Source organism: Canis aureus, chromosome 14, assembly GCF_053574225.1.
Source record: "Canis aureus isolate CA01 chromosome 14, VMU_Caureus_v.1.0, whole genome shotgun sequence".
In the NCBI taxonomy this organism is placed as follows: domain Eukaryota; kingdom Metazoa; phylum Chordata; class Mammalia; order Carnivora; family Canidae; genus Canis; species Canis aureus.
In genome coordinates, this window is record NC_135624.1 from 58118182 (window position 1) to 58139715 (window position 21534).

The following is a 21534-nucleotide window of genomic DNA, read 5'->3' on the forward strand; positions in this document are numbered from 1 at the left end:
TACTTACTGTAATACTTCCAGACTCTGTGATTCCAGAATGCTCCCAGACATGATACTGTAACTGAGTCATTTTGCTAATACTTAATGTTACAATTTACAACTATTTATTTTAAAAATCTTGACTAGGCAAAAAAAAAAATTTAAAAAAAAAGAAGACAAAGGGATAATCCTTGCTCTGGGTCCTATTCAAAGCTTAGCAGAGTTTGGAATTAGTTTAACAATGTATAAAAGCTAAATATCTCATCGCTGCACATCATGTTTCTGGAATCCAGAGAGATTTGTTAAACAAGTGTAAAAAGTTAATGAGTAAAAATATGTAGGACTTCCCGTCCTACATTTATTTGGCATCTAACATTTAATTCAACACACTAGTGGTACTATATGATTAAATAAAATATTGAACCAGTGGATATGGGAAAAGGATTGTATTAAATGAATTTTTCCCTTTATTTTGGAAACACGTTTTTACTGTGCAAGGATTTATCTATATGTAGCATTATAAAACTCTTGATTATAGAAGATAATTAATGTACAAATCAGAATTATAGCACATTTCTTAAAACATCTTTAACAGCATGTAATGGTTAGTTTTATATGTCAACTTGACTAGGGTATAGTACCCAGTTACTTAAGCAAACATAAATCTAGGTGTAGTGTGTAGGCATTTTGTAGATGTGGTTAACATTTACAATCAGTGGACTTTAAGCAAAGAAGATCACCTTCAATAATGTGAGTGAACCTCATCCAAGTAGTTAAAAGGTCCTAAGGGTAAAACATAAGTTTCTTGTTTTTCTTTTCTTAAGATTTTATTTAGTTATTTATGAGAGACAGAGAGAGGCAGGGACATAGACAGAGGGAGAAACAGGCTCCCTGTGGGGAGCCTGATGTGGTACTTGATCCCAGGACCCCAGAATCACAACCTGAGCCAAAGGCAGACACTCAACCACTGAGTCACCCAGACATCCCAAACATGAAGTTTCTATGGAGGACCCTAACTGATACACACAGGTAATTTTATCTTTGTGTGTGTGTGTGTGTGTGTGTGTGTGTGTGTTGAAATTATTTAATTCTGAAATATTATTGAATTTTGAAATACGTTTTCAATATTTTAAATGTCTGTTATTAGAGATACATAGTCATGCACTTCTGTAAAATTAATTAAGAATTTCTTTTACTTGGTGAAAATATATCAACTCTTTTATGGTTGTTACAACAGATGTCCTGTCTTTCTCAGCTGTGATCATTAGTCCAAAAACTTTTTATGTGGGTCTGTGCCTAAAAGTTTTATTTTTCTTTAATCTATTATATTTAGCAAACCCCTTAAGAATGTGCCACTTTTTGAAAGACAAGGCATATTAATCTATTTATCCCTTAAGATACTTTGTTCTCCACAAATAAGGACACTATATTGTAATAGGAGCAATTTTTCCAGAGGTAAAACAAACACAGTATTCATCTTAAATTTCTTGAGAAATTTAATTAAGTTATTTTCCAGAGGTAAAACAAACAGTATTCATCTTGAGTTTTTTTGAGAAATTTAATTAAGCTCTAACTAAGCTTTGGTTACCTTAAGTGTAATAGTGATAATAAGAGTGTTTAATACCAAGGCTAAATAGGTACCCTACGGGCTGGAGAGGGTGAATTTCCTGCCAGCTGATGTTGTTAAACTATTAGATCTGTTCACATAATACATTAGCTGGAGTGATGTCAAAATAGATGTCAAAATAAACCCTTTCAGAAAATCTTTCTATGCCATGATATGATTCATTTATCTCCCGAATGTGAGAACCAAAGAAGCTAAGGAGTTGGGAGTGCTGAAGTATCTTAACTGAACAACAAAGCTATTTGCTGGCCATTTCTGAAAAGCTCATCTATTTGCACTTTCTTTGGATCTTTGGATAGTATGGTAAGGGATTAGGGTAGTGACCCTACAAATAAGTGCTGTGTATTTCATGTGTGTATTAGTCATATCAGTTTGTTTTCATTGCATTTCTATTTCTCATTCTTCACAGACCATGCAATTTCTGTTTATGGACATACATATTTCTGTATTTCTGGGGAAAAATCAAAGGCCATCCTTTTTAATGGCCAGATAGATAACTATGAAACTGTCTCAATTACAAAATGCATAATGTAAAGTGATTGTGGTCACTTTTGCATTTTCTATCCTCTACTTTTACAATAATCAAAATGTATGAAAATACAAGGGCTAAAACTGTTTCTCTATGCATTTTAACTTAGATATATGCTAATTATTACAGAAAAATCCAAATTATTGGAAGTTATACTTAACAGAAAACTAACATATGTAAATCTGAATATAAAAATTTCAATTCTGGGGTGCCTGGATGGCTGTCAGCTAAGCGTCTGCCTTTGGCTCAGGTCATTATCCCAAAGTCCTGAGATTGAGCCCCACATGGGCCTCCCTACTCAGTCAACTTCTCCCTCTTCCTCTCCCCTGCCCCCTTGCTTGTTCTCTCCCTCTCATAAATACATACATACATACATATATAAAATCTTTTCAAAAAAGAATTCTACTTATCTAGGATGATTGCTTAAGGAAATGTTGACATAATTCTGTGTCAAGGTCTTATTTTAATTTCTTATATGAATATTTTCCCTCAATAATAACTTTTGGTAATATCTGGGGATCCCAAATACCATGCTTGTCTGCTTTCAATCATAAACTGAACTTTTCAGTTTTCCAGTTGACTCCTATGACAGAGACTTCTATTACTTTATGGGAATTTGGGGAATCTAGAAAACCCAGAACTCCCTTAAAAATAGATATCTTAAAAAAAAAAAGCACTTATAACACCTGAATTCAGATCTACTATAAAGTTTCTGTAATTAAGTAGTGTGACACTAGTCCATGATTCAATACATAGCTTAATGGAACACTCCATAATAGACCTATAATTTTACTCATTTGATTGTTTTACTGTGTTGATATTAATAAGGGCTTCCCTCTTAATGAAACTCATTTATCTTGCATACCTGAAACTTTATACCCATTGAATAGACATTCCCCACTTCCTTCTTTTCCCTAATACTCACTGGATTTTTCATAAAAGCACTAAATGAATTCAATTTGAAAGAGAAGATATTTTAAACAAATGGTTTTGATAGATACCGGTTTTGAGATGGATCCGAAACCTAAAGAAATAGCTAAAACCGTGAACCTTTTTAGGAGGCTATACTAGGAGAATATCTTTTGGATCTAATAATACACAAACTTTCTTAAGTAATTCAGAAATTATAGTTCAGTGGCAGTGAAGCTTTGCCTGTGACAGCCATATGTAAGGGAGTTTCCTGCTGCTTTATGCTAATGTCAGAATTGGCTTCCTGTCTCCCTGGACCAGAAGGATTTTTTCCTTATTTCCTCAGCTGTCTATTGCTTTTTCCCAGGTCAGGGATTTTCTTTCTTCTTTTTTGTTTGTTAACTTCTTTTTCCATAGGCTTTGCCTCTATGATAGCAATAGATCTTTGCCTAGACCCTGTGCTGCTTTACCCACAGTGGCTCAAAGCTTTTATTTCCCCTAAAAAAAGGATTTGGGGAGCAGACAGTGTCCATGTGCCACACTGATCTCCATATCTACCTAAAATCTTTATCAAAGTATCCACAGAGACCGACCATGGAAGAGAGCTTGTCAGTGATTTCAGGCTTTTCCTGTTTGATGTTCCCGGGACACTAAACTAAGTGACAGTTTACATTCAGCATTTAAAATATTCTAGGGAAGGAAAATAAAATAAATAAAATAAAATATTCTAGGGATGCATGGGTGGCTCAGCGTTTGAGTGTCTGCCTTCTGCTCAGGGCATGATGCCAGGATCTGGGATCAAGTCCTACATCGGGCTCCCCTGCATGGAGCCTGCTTCTCCCTCTGCCTGTGTCTCTGCCTCTCTCTCTCTCTCTCTCTCTCTCTCTGTGTGTGTGTGTGTCTCATAAATAAATAAATAAAATCTTTTTAAAAATATCATAAAATTTTAATCTGTTTCTACCTACCTCTATGGTGACTGTGTTTTCTTTCAACGATTTATTAAAGATAAAAGAAAGAGTTCAAGTTCTGTCTCAACTCTGCAGGAATTATCCCCCTTTGAAATTCAATTGACATTGATATGGTTGGGCCAACACTCCCTAGTCACAACTGACTTACTCAAGGAAAGTCATGATTTGTAGATTTGGAGCTTTCTCACATTGATATGGTTGGGCCAACACTCCCTTGTATCTTTTTAACATCATACTTAGAATTGAAATTATTTTTTTATTATTTTTTAAGATTTTATTTATTTATTCATGAGAGACAGAGAGAGAGAGAGAGAGAGGCAGAGACACAGGCAGAGGGAGAAGCAGGCCCCATGCAGGGAGCCTGACATGGGACTCTGATCCTGGGTCTCCAGGATCATACCCTGGGCTGAAGGTGGCACTAAACCACTGAGCCACCCAGGCTGCCCTAGAGTTGAAATTCTAATATTATTTAAAATTATTGTTTTGTATTGTTCTGTTTAGTTTTACTAAATGTCTTTTGAAAAATTTACAGTATAATATACACTATAATATTCATATTTTTGTTGGAAATTTCTGTAAGTTTTAAAAATATATAAAGTTTCATGACCTCCAACATGAACAAACTATAGAACTCAATTGCCCCTTCAAAAATTCCCTCATACTTGGGGATCTCTGGGTGGCTCAGCAGTTTGGTGCCTGCCTACACACCCAGGGCGTGATCCTGGAGTCCTGGGATCGAGTCCCATATTGGGCTTCCTGCATCGAGCCTTCTTCTCCCTCTGCCTGTGTCCCTCTCTCTCTCTCTCTCTCTCTCTCTCTCTCTCATGAATAAATAAATAAAATCTTTTAAAAAAATCCCTCATGCCCATTTGTAACAAATCCTTCCATTTACTCTCAACCCTTAGCAAGTATTTAACTGACTTTTGTCTTTAGGCTTTTGCCTTTTACAAAATGCCCTACAATGGTATCATAGAATGTGGCCTTTTGAATCCATTTTCACCTAACATAGGCTCTGAAAAGTATCCATCATGTTTTTAGATGCTTATTAGTCATTCATATTAGCCCATTTTAAATTGTATCATATGTCTTCCTAGTAATGAAAGCTTTAGATATTCTTTATATGGTCTGAGATAAGCTGTTTAAAAGTGTCACTTGAAAAAACTAAGAGTTAAAAATAGAACCACCCTATGACCCAGTAATTGCACTACTGGTTATTTACTCAAAAGATACAAAAAATACTGATTCAAAGGACATGCAACTGATGTTTTTTAACAGCATTATTCACAATAGCCAAATTACGGAAAGACCTAAACCCAAATGTCCATCTACTGATGAATGGGTAAAGAATATGTGTTTGCATATTTGTGTATATATACACATATGTATACATATGTATGAATACACATAATGGACTATATTACTCAACCATCAAAAAATGAAATCTTGCCATTTGCAATGACAGGGATAGAGTTCACATGTATCACGACAAGCATAATAAGTATAGTAAGTTAGTCAGAGAAAAACAAATACCATATGATATCACTCATATGTTTAATGAACATTTGAAAAAGAAAAAACAAAGAGAGAAGGGTGCCTGGGTGGCTCAGTTCGTTAGGCCTCTGCTTTCCGCACTAGTCATGATTTCAGGGTCCTGGAACCAAGCCCCACATCAGGCTTCCTGCTCAGTTGGGAGCCTACTTCTTCTTCTCCCTCTGCCATTCCTGCGGCTTGTGTTCTCTGACTCTAGCTCTCTATCAAATAAATAAAATATTTTTTTTAAAAAAAGAAAAGAAAACAGAGAAAAACAAACTATAAAATAGACTGTTGACTGTAGAGAATAAACTGAGGGTTGCTAGAGGGAAAGAGGGTGGATGGATGGGCTAAATGTATGATGAGCTTTAAGGAGGGCACTTATTGCGTTGAGCACTGTGTGTTATACACAAGTGATGAATCACTAAATTGTACTCCTATAACCAATATTACACTCTTAGTTAACTAACTAGAATTTAAATAAAAACTTGAAACAAACAAAAAAAAAAGAAAAATATTTTCTTCCAGTCTGTGGCTTATCTTTTCATTATTTTAATGGTATTTTATACATTTAATTGGCTTAAATATGTCATTGCAAATGCAATAATTTACTTCATTTCAAGTTGTGATTGTTTGTTGCTACTGTATAAAAATATGACTGTTATTTGTATAATGAACTGTGTACTGTGTCCTTGCTAAATGTGTGTTTTTTTAAGTTTTTATTTATTTATTTATTCATGAGAGACAGAGGGAGAGGCAGAGACAGAGGCAGAGGGAGAAGCAGGCTCCATGCAGGGAGCCTGGTATAGGACTTGATCCCAGGACCACAGGATCACACGCCCTGGGCCGAAGTTAGATGCTCAACCGCTGAGCCATCCATGCATCCCTACATGTGTTTATTATAGTTATTTTGGGGTATTCCTTGTAATTTCTTACATGCAAGATAATATCTTCTGGAAGTTAGTAGAGTTTTAGTTTTTTTTTTTCTTTCCAAACTAGCTGCCTTTAAATTATTTTGTTGTTCTTTGTCTTGATGTCTTAATGTGCTAGCTAGAGTAATGCATATTACAATGTTGAATAGAAATGGCAAACGTAAACATCTTTGCCTTGTTCATTATATTTAGAGAAAGCCTTCAGTTTTCAACATTAAATATGATGTTAGCAAAGGGATTTGCATAGATGCACTTTACCAAGTGGAGAAAAATCCCATTTATTCCCAGTTCATTGATTAGGTATATTATTTTTCACATGATTGTTCATCTCTTGTCTGATCATGTGGTTATTGTTCTTTATAATGTCGTATGTTACATTAATTATTTTCAGATGTTAAATCAACCAACCATTCGAGATCAATCTTAGCTGTTGAGAGCGTATAATACCATTGTCATGAATGTTATTTGCCATAAGTCACATTGTTAGCATAAATTATCTCATATTGCATAAGTCCTCAGTTATATAAAGGCTTTCTTTTTTTATTTGACTATAGTTGACACACAATATTAGATTATTTTCAGGTGTACAAAATAGTGATTTAACAATGTTTTACCTTTTACTGTGCTTACCATAAGTAAAACTTCCCTCTGTCACCATACAATACTATTCAAATACTATTGACTATATTCCCTAAGCTGTAGCTTTATTTCCATGACTTATTTATTCCATAACTGGAAGCCTATATTTCCTTCTCCCCTTCACACATTTTGCACATACCTCCACCACCCTCCCTTCTGGCAACCATCAGTTTATTCTCAGAATTTGTAGGTCTGATTTTGTTTTTTTGTTTGTTTACTCATTTGTTTTGCTTTTTAGGTTCCACATATAAGTGAAACTGTGTGGTATTTGTTTTTCACACACTCATATATATCAATCACACGTATATCCTATAGTTAACATATCTGTATTTATATATCTTATCTTTATTCATTCATCTATGAATGGATATTTGAGTTGCTTCCATACCTTGGCTATTTTAAATAATATAGCAATAAACATAGGTGTGCATATATCTTTTTGAACAGTGTTTTCATTTTCTTTAGGTAAATACTCAGTAGCGCAACTATTGGATCATATGGTGCTTCTATTTTAATTTAATTTTTGAGAAACCCCCATACTGTTTTCCACAGTAGCTATAGCATACAAAGATATTCTTATCAACCAGGGCACCCTGTGGGTTCAGAGGTTATCTTCCAGGAGCTAGTCAATAACCATTCTTAAAGAAATTCAGAATGCTAGAATGTGTGGGTTTAGGCAGCCCAGAATTATTGAGTTAACCCTTTAATGCACAATTTCCAAGTAGTTCAGTGATAAAATATTTTTTAATAAAAAGAAGTTACAACTCATGTGTTTTAACTTAAAGCTCTGAGGGGATATTAGATCAACTTTTATAGAGCCAGTTTCTTACAAAATGTCAACTGTTGTTGCATTGTCATGTAATAAAAGACCTAGTATTAAAAATCATATTGAGTGACAGAAGAGAATGTTCTATAAATGATTTGAGTGATTTTTAAAAATATTTGACATGCATAAACATTTGTTTTTGTATTTATATATAAAAACTGTTTCTACATTCTAAAAAGATTCAAAATGTGGAATGTATGCTTAGTGCATTATTTGCAAGCTTTATCATCATATTATTTCCATTATAAAAAGCAGTAGAAAAATAAAAATATGTTCTTTTAAATTTATGTACAATATAGTAAATCAGCTGGCATATTGTAATTAAGAGTAGGATCAAATATACATGTAATAAAGTGGTAAAAAAGTACCATTCTTACATAAAGTTTTATAATGACATTTATGATTTATAGTAAATCTAGTTCATAATAATATATTAAAGATATATCATTTTTCATTGTATAGTTCTAATCGTTTACACATTTATGTCTCTTATAAAAGTGACAAAAACATTGGCATTTTTGCCTACAGTGGATACTTACTCAAAATGAGGTTCATATTTATGTCATATAATAATTATTTGTTAAATTTCTCATTTTTATAGTTTGATGAAATTTATTTTCTTTTTTTTAAGATTTTATTTATTTATTCATAGAGACACAGAGAGAGAGAGAGAGGCAGAGACACAGGCAGAGGGAGAAGCAGGCTCCATGCAGGGAGCCCGACGTGGGACTCGATCCAAGGTCTCCAGGATCACGCCCCAGGCTGCAGGTGGAGCAAAACCGCTGCGCCACCGGGGTTGCCTGAAATTTATTTTCTTAAGAAAAATGTTTTCAATTTTATATGTTCAAGTAATACACAAGTTTAAATGTCATCACTTATTCAGTAGTATAGAATCAAAGGCTATGACAAAGCTATTTTCAGTATATATTTCACGTGTTTGTCCACAATAAAATTATGCATGTTTTTTTTTAGCTATTCATGCTACATTCAGTAGCTCTAATACATATGAATTTATTTGCAATCTAAATGCCATCTACTTCAAAGTAGGATTTTAGTTGACAATATGTAATTATTTAGAGAACTCTATTGAATTACTAACATGTTTGAAGATTTCTAGGTGTGCAGACAAAATTTTCCTGTTTTGTTACGTCAGTTTCACTAGTCTTCAAGGCTCTAGGATGAGAAAAAAAGGAAAACAAAGTTTTTAGGTCATTCTTACCCCTGGGACACTATTTGGACACTCTCAAACAGATTTGATGGTGATCATTTTATTAATTATGCTATCTAGGACTGAAAGAGATTCAAAGTAGTTTAACATGGTTGGAGCATGGAATGTGACACGCTGATGGGAAAAGCGGAAGGAAATAAGCCAGGAGAAATAAGAGGTAATGTATTTATGGAAGTCCTTCTAACCTACCTGATCTGTTATGCTCTTTTTCCTCTGAGGGCATTAGGAATTCACGGAATATTATGATTGGCAGATATTACTAACATATTAGTGGAAAGGGTTAATGTACTTTAAATTGGGGGGGCATATTTGACTTTGATGAAAACAGTGGATATACAGTATTTGTTAAATACAGATCTAAAAAAAATACAGATCTAAAAATAAGAGTAGGTAAGTAGATGATATTTCTTTAGAAATGTATGATATACCTCATGTATATACAAGTGGTATACAGTATTTTTTAAATATAGATCTAAACATAGGAGTAGGCAAGTGGGAGATTTAACGTTTTTTTTTTTCCAACCATAGATCCATGCAATCAAAACCCACTTGGCTGGTGACATACAATGTAAACTCCATGAGACCTGAAATTTCATTTTTTATTGTTAAAGTAATTAAACAAAGAGGCCATCAGACTGAGGTGGAATCAATGCATTGACAGTCTATGTAAGCAAACTGAAATGTAACCCAGAGTTAATTCCTATAAATGCTTCAAGGTTAAGAAATTAAAACCTAAGAACAACCAATCACAAACAGCCAACTAGACTTTCCCAAATTAAGCAATCATTTAAGCTTTACTTCTGTGTCTACTCTACAAGAATCTTTCCCTTAGATTCTGTTGGCTAAGTGCTCCTAATCATTTTCATTTTGGCACTGCCAGATTCAACTCCATGTTTGGTCAAACAAATTCTTCAAAATTTTAATGTACAATTTGTCTTGTAACACTATTCTCTTTATTATCAACCTCCATAGTACCCAATACATAGTTATCCAATAAAATTTTGAATGAAGTAATGAAAATGGTGATTGCTCGAAGTTGCATAATACTGTAATATCTAAAGTTTAATTCTTAAGGAAATATCAGTGAAGAAAACAGATTGAAAAGAAGATGGTTGATATTAACACACTTACTTAAATGTTAAATAGATTTTAATGAACACAAAGTAGAATATGCCAAATAAAGGAGAATATTGATAAGAATATAAATACCATTGCATCTTTAATAGAGTGATTCTCATTTGCAAATGAACACATGACAAGTAATTGGAGAGCATAAAAGTAAGTCCTGGAAACCCATGGCCAGGTTGGGTAAATGAATTATGCTTAGAATACTCAACATAGAATGTTGAATTTGGTTATGAACATTTTTAGTAATTCATAATTTCTAGTATACTACAGTTAACACAGAATATCCTAAAGAAAGATTTCATGCATTTGTATCTTCTCTATTTCCATAGTTCATTTTTATCCATTTTCATTTTCAGTTACTTTTATTGCTAGTGCAGTAAATATAGCAGTTGTAGAAATTTAAAATTATTAGAAAGAACTGGACTTTTTGCTCTGACCTAGAATGACATTCACATTTACAATCATCCATTGGATCTTAGCCAAAGGCCAAGAAGTGATTCACATTTACAATCCTTAACGTGTATTTCAGACCTTGAAGGAATTATGTTACCGTATTTGGAACCTAACTAATTTTTTCCATAAAAAATATTTAAAATATGACTTTTTAATAGTAGGATACTAATAGAAATGACATTTAAGGATATTAAGTTTCCAAAGATTAAGACAGACTATGCTTTTGATACAATTGGACCATTTGAATGGATACTATCACCAAAATTGACCATATTTGTAAAATGCTTTCACTTTTTCTCATTGAACAAGATTCAAATCTTATGGTCATGTTGATGTAAACTATTTTGTGACAGTGACTTTTAGGTCCTGGGTATCTTTAATCTAAAATTAACATGTGCCAATTTGCCTAGGCAATCTTAGTTTATGCTTATTACCCAAAAGTAATGATTAACAGTGATCCAATAAATAATAAATAATAAATAAATAAAATAATAAATAAATAAATAAAATCTTAAAAAATAAATAAATAAATAAATAAATAAATCAGTAATGAAACAGTATTTTACTGGGTTACTGAGTTAGAAATAATATTGCATCATTAAATTCTACATTTAAACACTGAGACGATTTCATTATTATGGAATAATCAAAATAGTGCTAAATAGTGATTGAGTTAGATCAACAAATCAGATGTATGATGACAATTCCAATATTCTATACTCTGTCTCACTAAGGCATCTAGGTTCCACTGTAATTAGATTTTGAAAACTTGATATAATATTTTTATTCTATGTTTCCTTCTTTGTAAATAAGCTCCTGAACCACATGATTTCCAGTTACCCTGAAGTATATTTTAGGAAGAAAACACACGCACACCGAGTTATAATATAAGTTCATTTCTTTAGTTATTGTAAATGCTATTTATTTAATTCTTTTTCTATGTCTTATTTGTTGATCTTATTTATTATATTTGGTTTAATAAATAATAAATAGTCACCAGTAATTGCTATTATATGATCCACTGGATATTTCTTTAGAAATGTATGATATGCCTTGTGTATTATGCATGCTTTTATATCCCCAGCTAGATTATGAGTTTCTATAATTTGAGGTACTGTGGTTATTCAGATTTCTTTTTTTTTAAATTTTTTTTTAAATTTTTATTTATTTATGATAGTCACAGAGACAGAGAGAGAGAGAGAGGCAGAGGCATAGGCAGAGGGAGAAGCAGGCTCCATGCACCGGGAGCCCGATGTGGGATTCGATCCCGGGTCTCCAGGATCACGCCCTGGGCCAAAGGCAGGCGCCAAACCGCTGCGCCACCCAGGGATCCCCGGTTATTCAGATTTCTATCCCCTGATGTTTATAAGAACATGCACTATTTAATAAGAATACAAAAATAAAAAAAAAAAGAATACAAAAATATATATTATCCCAGTAGCCATATTCACAGAAATACTATTATTTCATTAGGTAAAATGCATGGACTTTTTTTCCCTTAAAAATTATCTTTGTTCTTTGAGAATTGATTATTTAGAATTTTTATAATATTCTTGTTTATTTTATTTGCAGGTGTTTCTAACACCAGTAATTCTATCTTTTCCTTTTCCTGTAAAAACAGAGTCAATCTGTATGAAGGATTCTATAATTTTGTGTTTAAGGATAATGCTGTCTTATTTTGGATATATTAAAATTCAATCACATACAAATATTTTAGCACATCATGTTTTTATTTGAGGTGTGAATATTTAGAAACCTGCCACAAAGTAACATGAAACATTTGTAAGTCAGCTGGTATATATTCAAGCTTTTTCATCTGTCAGATTTTTTATTCTTGTTAATTCTGGCACAGCTAAAGCAAAATTAATAGGTTTATAACTCAGCCAAATAGAATCTAATGAACCAGATTTTACAATCAATAGTTTCATAAAAGTAATTCAATCATATTCATACATAATAAGAAAGAAATGGTTTGTGGTTAATCAATTGAGTTCAAAATGAATTATTTCTACATTTATATTCTTGTTACCTATTTAGACTTTGTGTTGCTTTTTGGTTACTTCTCATCCTAATGTATAATGTTATTAGTTATACTGAAGGTCATTTATATTTTCCCACTGATATGGAAGGAAGTTGGAAGGAAAGGAAAGAGAAGAAAAATTAAATAGGAGAGAAAGAAAGTCTTGAAATTGGTGAGGTTATCAATGAGAAGGATAAAGAAAAAAAAAACACAAAGGGAAGAAAAATTATTACTCATTTGCTTAAATGTCCTTTATTATAATGGCTGATGATGAGTAAAAGTAACTTAATAAAACAAGTGTGCTCCAAATGCCAGCCATGAGGTATAAACATGAAATGCACAAAGTGAGTCTTTCAAAATCAGAGGCAAAACATTGTTTCTTCTTCTCCTCCTCTTCTTCCTCCTTCCTGCTCTCCCTTTTTCCAGTTTCTGATACTCAGAAACTATTTGTTACTTAAATGATCATCTCATTTAACTCCAAAAGCAATCTTATGAATTTATAACTGTTCTTTCTCTATCAAAAATAAAGAAAATTGGGCTTAAGGGGAAAAAAATACTAAACTAATGTATATGATGTGCGCAACTAAAAAGCTAAAGAGACATCTATTTGATTCTAAAATATTGTGTTTTTGTTTATTTATTTATTTATTTTTTTTCATATGTTATGCTTCTTTTTTGAGGCAGAAAGTCTGGAGTAGTACAGAATTAAAACCCATCCATAGCTTTTCAGGCATTTCCTGCACGTATGAGTGGGCTCAGCTGAAAGGGTAAGGGTCTGTTTATGAGGATGCTGCTCAAGGAACACTCATCAGGAAATGTGGATGTCTCAGCACAGCTCTTTTTTTTTTTTTTTTTTTTTTAAGATTTATTTATTTTAGAAAGAGAAAGAGAGCACACATGTATGTGAGCAGGGAGGGGCTGAGGGAGATGGAGAGGAAACGAATTTCACACAGACTCTCCGCTAAGCTAGGGCCAGACAAGGGGCTCAGTCTCACAACCCTGAGATCATGACCTAAGTGAAATCAAGAGTCAGAAGCTAAAGGACTAAACCACCGAGGTGCTCCTCAGGGCAGCTCTTTAAGCTACACTAAAGAAATGCTAAACATGGAAAAATCATTTTTTCTAACTCTGGTATGTCTTAGTTATTATTCAAAGATTCTTCTACTTGCCTCATGCATCAGAGTGATTTGAGGTTACTTTTAAAAATTTAGATTACTCTGAGTTCTATGGAAGAAGCAATTTTTTCAGGGATGTTTCAGCAACACCATATACCACATCCTCCTACTAGATGGATGCCCACAGCAACCTGAAACTTGCCTTTCCCTTAAGAAAACTCTAAAGTCATCACAACCTGTGCACTTATTTTAAAGTCATTATGTATTTAAAATGTGCTTGTGCTTAGATTACTACAGTCCCTTTGCCATTTAGGCTGTTTTTAAGTCAATTATTTGCAACTTGCTTGTAGACTGTATTGCTCTGACAGGAATTTATATTATTTTACCTAACTCTTAAAATTTTTGGTAGTTCCATTCTCTAGTTAATTATCATTTTCCACTGACATCACTGGTTTCAAAATATAAATTTCATATATTTTCTATTTTTCATTAAGGCCTACATATGTTTATGTTTAACTACTGTTTATTATTGTTAATACTATTATTTTTAATTTCAAAATTGGTATGATAGCAAGAAGAGTAAAAGGCTATTTCCAAAGAGTTGGAAAGTGTCAGCAGCACATTTAACAAATAAAATTACATGAAATATTCAAAGTTTTATTATAAAATAGATTTTGTATTCAAGGATTTGGGCTAATGTAAGTGTCTTCAGCAAGTTTAAGATAGGAAAGTTTAGGCTATGATGTTTAGCTAGGTATGTTTTAAATGCATTTTTTACATATAATATTTTCAATTTACAATAGGATTATCAGATGTAACCTCATCCCAAATTGGGGAAGAGCTGAGTTCAGATTTTGTTTTGTTGTTAGCTTGAAAGTTATTGTTTTTGTGTATTTCTGTATTCATATTTCTTCCTTAAAAATGATGCCACGACAAAAACCTTTTAATATTTATTTTGTAAGTTTGAATTCTAAAACCATGACTTGATTTCAGGTGGCCTGATTTACCACTGAGTATGTGTGCCCAGTTCAAAGACTATTTACTAACATTATATGTATCTTAATTTGTTTCAGCTTGCTAATTCAGTGAAATTTAGCATTTCATTCTAACTTTGAGTCATGTGTTTGAATAATTGTTTTTTCAGGGCTAACTTCTCCATGAAACTTTTCTCCTGATATCTGGCTTTTTTTATTACTGAAATTATTTCTAGTCTTATTTGGTCAGTTTTACTTTATTTTTCAACAGATTTTGTTATTCCGTGATCTTCTTTTTTGTTCTGAGAGAAAGGAGGAGAATAAAACCACTCTTTGGAAACATAGTTCTAACCATAAAACAAAATCTTAAGTTTTGATTTTATAAAATCAGAGATATCAAATAGATATTAAAATTTCTATACTCAAATCTTCTGGATAGAAAAGGCTGCAAAACTGAAAGTCCTATGTAAAGTTGATGTTTCATGAATAATATTTTTGATAGAAAAACACCAGAAAATTTTGGTTAAAAAGATACTGAAAAAAAAAAAAAAAGATACTGAAATTGTGCAGAAACACATGAGATACAAATAGGAATAAAGAATGATAAAAATTCTGTCCATAATATATTTTAATTCAATGAAAAAAATATTTTTATTTTTCCATTTTATCTTTCATCTCAGGCAAAACTAGAGAATCAAAAGAAATGTAGATGGAAGAAAGTATTTCAAATACTCTTAAAGTCAAGTGAGACACGCAGACATCTGTTCATGTTTCTGAGCTGCTTAAACTTCATCAGTCGGTTAAAATATTGAAATGACTTTTTAAAATTTGAATGGATTCTTAAAGAATGCCATGTAAAGAGGAGGAAATGAAAATACACGACACCATCATTTTATTAAAATATGTGCTTTACCTCATGTTACCTTTCTGAAATGAGCGCCTTCTTTAAAAGAACTTCATGCTTTATTCAATGATAAAGGGGCAATGACTTAATTACTCAAGAGCACCAGGTCACTCTCTCTGGGCTCTCATTAAGCACTAAGCACCTATTCAGTGGGGAATTCATTATGGCCCTTATAAGAAACTAGTGCAATTTTATATAACAAATCTATCCCCTTTTAAATTATTTGTTAAGTGCTTTAACTTGGTTTCCTTTTTTTAGGCTTTATCTTTTTTTTTTTCATTTAGTATCCCTGAGAGTGAATTTGAAAAATGCCTTTATGATTATAATTAAACATTTCAATATATAAAAATGCAATAATCACCAATACAGAATTTCTAAATTATATTAAGCTGCTCTTTTTCAGGGAATAGGTGAGTTCAACAATGCTCCAAAATACAAAGTACTTAGCTAAGAAACATATCTCTAGTCTTAAATAACCTGAAAATTTTAGTCTATATAAAATAGGACAATATGTTTTCTCCATTATCTATTAATATGTGGTTTATAAATTTTGTTGTGTGAACCATTATCACAAATTATATATACATAGTCTACATTATATATATGGGCAGCTATGGTAAAAAAAAAAAAAGTTTGCATTCTACTTTAAATAATCCAAAGGGAAAAAAATAAATAAATAAATAATCCAAAGAAAATAAATAAATAAATAAATAAATAAATAAATAATCCAAAGAAAGATTATAGATAGATAGATACTTATATGATGTCACTTTAAATATAAATATGTGAATATATGGTAATATATATAGTTATATATATATATATATATATATAGTATCTTTCTTTGGATTATTTGAAATAGAACACAACACTTTTCTTTCTATAGTTGCTCAAGTAACTGTTTAATCTTATTTGAATACTTATAATATATATTAATTCTTTTTCAAAAATACCAACATTTTAAAAAAATCACATGAGGATTTATTACAGTTTTAGTTTATATCATTTTATAATTGTTATGCTTTTCATTTAAGAAGCATATTTCTTCTGGAAGACAAGTGCATATTTGTATTTCATTAACTCTATGCGATATACCAATTTTTAAATAATGGAAAAGTAATCAAACTTCAGCTAATAAGCAACACTATTATATGTTTTGATAAAAGTAGAATAGAAAAAATAATTTTTAAGTGAGTAATTGCATCATGCATTTATTTTGCTTCAATACAGTGCTTATAAAAATATATTTTGTGGAACTCTGTTCTCTAAAAATGCTTTAAAAGAATGAATGAGAGAGGGACTTAAAATGGAAGAAATAGAGGGAGGCAGTGAGTGAGCTAGTAAGAAGGAAAAAGCTTTATTTTTAAATCATTTTAAAATTATGTATAACATGTCTTTCTTTTCTTTTTAATTTTACTTATTTATTAATGAGAGACATAGAGAGAGAGAGGCAGAGACACAGGAAGAGGGAGAAGCAGGCTCCATGCAGGGAGCTTGACATGGGACTCGAATCCCGATGTCCAGGATCAGGCTCTGGGCTGAAGGTGGTGCTAAACTGCTGAGCCACCCGGGCTGCCCTGTCTTTATTTTCAAGCTCACAGTAGACCCTTTCATTTTAAAAGCTCTAAATAATATAAGACAACTGTGGTATTTTTCAACCCTTCTAGTATAGATTACTACAATTGTTTTATTTTCTTTAGCCATACTACCAAATTTATTTGGCTATTGATATAAGCCAAAATAAAAAGGGATAATTCAATATAAAGGCTAAGAATGATGACTTGGATTAAGTTTATAGTTGTTTTCACTTCTATTCATCTGAAGATGGCAATAGCCATGTAAAACCTGACTAACAAGGAAAGGTGAAATGGGAAGGCTGCTAACCTAAAATGTCGCATTGATTTTGAGACCAACGGTGGGTGATGAGGAGACTGGTATAGGAAGGTGACTTGCTATATAGGTAATAAAGAAAAATTAATTCAACTGTATCCTGCAAAAACATGGGAAATAGAAGGTACAGTTAACTGATCTTACAGGTTCAGTAAAATGGTTCCCAAACAGAATGTTGATTGTTGAAATTTGTTTCCTAGGGAAAAACAAACAAACAAAAAAAAAAACAAAAAAAAAAAGGAGCTCACAAAAGAACTGGTTAAATTGCAAGAAAATTTACACACACACACTCACACAAACACACACACACCAGAAATTCTAGATCAGATGGATCTGGAAACTGAAATGTTTTCTTAACCATCTAGAGATGCAGTCATTAAGGGCCAGCTTCAGGCCAATGATAAATCAAGGGTTTATTAAGAGTTAAGAAAGAATTGCGTGGCTATCATTAATTTCTTTCAGCTGAGGAAATGACCCTAAAAAAAGAGACCAAGGGTGTGGTCATACGAACAGATGATAAACTCAAAATGGCTGTAATTTAATCTAGCTGTAGGGGTATGGGTCATAATTAATTCATCATAAATTTGGAGACAAACCACTATTTCTTGCTTACAATATTACTGAACGGTAGATGAATGTCAACCTAATTCTTCCTTGTAGGTGATTTGTCTTATTTTCTAATGTATGAGAGTCATTTCTGTCTTAGATAAACTGAAGTTCACTAACAGATTCAGATATTCAGATGGGTAAGTTATGTTATTTGTATATTACCTCCTCGCTTTTAAATCATGATCTGTATGTCTCATCTTTTTTTATCTGAAGACAACTCTATTTCTTCAGTTGTTGAAAACAATGACAACTATACACAAATAAACAAAGACATACTTTACTGTATTCAAGAAACAATTGGTCAAGATTTTGCAAAATCCCTGATTCTCAGTTTTTGTAATTCTAGAATGAGGAAGAATTCTAGATTTTGTTATAGACAACATCTGGGAGTAGGTTAGAAAGGTATATTTTTAGGTTTCACTTCATATTTAGTGTATCAAAATCAATAAAGTTTGAGAGGCTTTGTGTTAGAGAGCTCCTAAAAGATTTTTCACTTTTGATCAAAGTGATCCCGAGGTGGACACTTTGGTGTATATGGGGTTTATTTCTTTTTCAGAAATATGTCAGTTTTCTAATGCCACATGGAAGCCACCCCAAAATTTAATGACTTAACACACTTTTATAAATTTGTATGACTTATAAATGTATACACTTGTATAGATTTTATCATTTATAAATAAAACATTTGTAATAATTTATTTAATAATTGTCATCTCATGTGAAGAGCAGTTCTGATCTGATTGGATCTACTCATGCTTTCCAGTCAGCTGGTGGCCTAACTGGACTTGGCCATTTTGCCATGGTCTTGTGTGATATAGCAAGTATGTCTCAGGATTTCTTCATAGTCTCTCATCCAACAGCATACTACCAAAGCTTTTTTGCATGTTGATAGTTACAGTGTTCCCAAGTTCAGCAGAGAGGGAAAACTCAATGTGCAAAGTTATTCAAGACTTCACCAAGCATAGATTCACTGTGGAAGGGGATACAGAGAGGTAGAGGTAGGTACAGGGAGGCATAAAATAATGGGGACAGATTCTATAAGAATCTACTTCATTGGGATCCCTGGGTGGCGCAGCGGTTTGGTGCCTGCCTTTGGCCCAGGGCACGATCCTGGAGACCCGGGATCGAATCCCACGTCGGGCTCCCGGTGCATGGAGCCTGCTTCTCCCTCTGCCTGTGTCTCTGCCTCTCTCTCTCTCTCTCTCTCTGTGACTATCATAAATAAATAAAAATTAAAAAAATAAAATCTTTAAAAAAAATCTACTTCATTAATATCATTAGGAGATTTAAAAAAAATTCAAATAAGGTAAGGGTAGGAAGAAAATGTGTCCCAACCATTCCTCCCTTGTAATGTCTGTTATCTCCCTTATTGTCTCTGTTTAGAAAATTAAGGGAAAGCTAAGTCACCTCATTATATCTACAACACCTGAAGCTGCCGTGTACCTCAACTTTATGTTATGAAATTCAAGGGATGATAGCCGCCCAAATGTAGACTCCAGTACCTGTAATGCTGTCCTTCCCATTTACTTCCACATCTATTTACAGACTGCTAGCAGCAGCCTTGCTGCTCTTTGAATAAAGATTCCATTGCTCACACTGGGTCCTATGATAGGCTTCCTAAGAGCTGGTTTTTATCAACCTTAATATGTTGAAAAATTATGAAATTGATAAACATTACAGCTTTCTGTTTTGTACGTTAACCACATAGCTGATGGTCAATAAACACAAGTGCAGCCTATATCTGAATAGGAAGCAATATCATTAGACACAGCAACTTCAAAATCTATAGTAACAGAGTGAACCATTGTGACTTATAAATGGCCAAATTCTATTTCTTTTACTATGGTTGCTATGTATTCCATTAGGTTCCTCTCTTTCTCTCTCTTTCTCTCTCTCTCTCTCACACACACACACTCACACACAACCCCTTTGTTATTCTCTTATGACTGTATCAGCAACCACATCAATAGAAACGAAGAATATAATAGGGAAAAATATGAATCCATTTAGTTCCAGGTCTAAGGTGCACATAAGTGGTCCCCTGGGCCTACAAGGTCATAATAATGAGCTGGCACAATGCCTGCCCATGCCATCTGCTGTTCTCCAAGGCTGCTGTCTTTATCTATTGCAGAGTATCCCATAAGCAGACTAGACTCAGTATTGTCTCCTTTACTTACAGAAGACTTCTCAGTCTAGGAACAAGGAGACACCCAATAATACTCAGCTAAAAGCCACCTGCTATAGAGAATGCTGAGGCACAGATTTAAAAAAAGAAAGAGAGAGAGAGAGAGAGAGAGAGAGAGAGAGAGAGAAAGGAAAAAACACCGAGATGATAATAGCTATTTTTACATTATTAGTATTTTTCAAGGTCTTTTATGACATCCGATGTCCATTCTGTTGGTCTCTCTCTCTCCCATTTTAAATGAAGTCGTTAAACTTTGGAGCAGCAGTTGTCAGGCTATCTTTATTAAATATTAAAAACTACATTTGATAAGATTTTATAATGTTACTTAACTAATACAATGAAACTAATTTATCTAACCAAGACTGCAAAAAAGTCTTAATTATATATGATCCTCCATGCTTTTTTTCTCTTGTCTTTCCGTAATGCATTAATAGATTTCTATGTCAGTGTATGTATGTGTTTTTACTTCCCCTTAACTACAGGGATTTGAAAAGCAATCTTATGAAAACACAGGTTAAAGTAAACCAGAAATGGCCTACTTTGCTTTCTTTAGCGTTTGGTCCAAATAGCCTGTCTCCAAATACTTAAATATGAAGATTCAAAGTAAATCAGTTAGAGCATAATAAAATATCAGCATGTAGATTAAATTTTTCTTACTATTGGATTTTATTTTCCACTTTTTGAATTTTTAGATAAATAGCTCTCAGCTTTGAGCTGGTTAAAATGGCGTGCACTATTTCAGCTGTTAGGGATGTCCCTGAGACCAAGCTCTTTTTGTCATGAAAGTTTATGCTAATGAACCACACAGCCATATTCCTAACCAAGAGGTAAAAGATCTATACTCTGAAAACTCTAAAATCCTGAAGAAAGAAATTGAAGATGACACAAAGAAATGGAAAAACATTTCATCCGCATAGATGAGAAGAACAAATATTGTTAAAATATCTGTATTACCTAAAGCAATCCACATTTAATACAATCCCTATCAAACAAAATACTATAGCATTTTTTACAGAGCTAGAACAAACAATCCTAAAATTTTCATGGAATCACAAAAGACCCCAGGTAGCCAAAGCAACCTTGAAAAAGAAA

General features: G+C 32.8%; 1 long non-coding RNA gene across 1 annotated transcript in view; it reads right to left on the minus strand.

Annotated features, from left to right (window-relative positions):
• LOC144282970 (uncharacterized) overlaps positions 1-20013 on the minus strand; it is an 81207-nt gene extending 61194 nt beyond the window's left edge. Inside the window, exons 1-2 of the long non-coding RNA XR_013351379.1 lie at positions 19760-20013; positions 9036-9109 (exon numbers count right to left, since the gene is read on the minus strand). This is a non-coding gene — a long non-coding RNA (uncharacterized LOC144282970). The remainder of the gene's footprint in view (positions 1-9035; positions 9110-19759) is intronic.
• Between the last annotated feature and the right edge of the window lie 1521 nt (positions 20014-21534).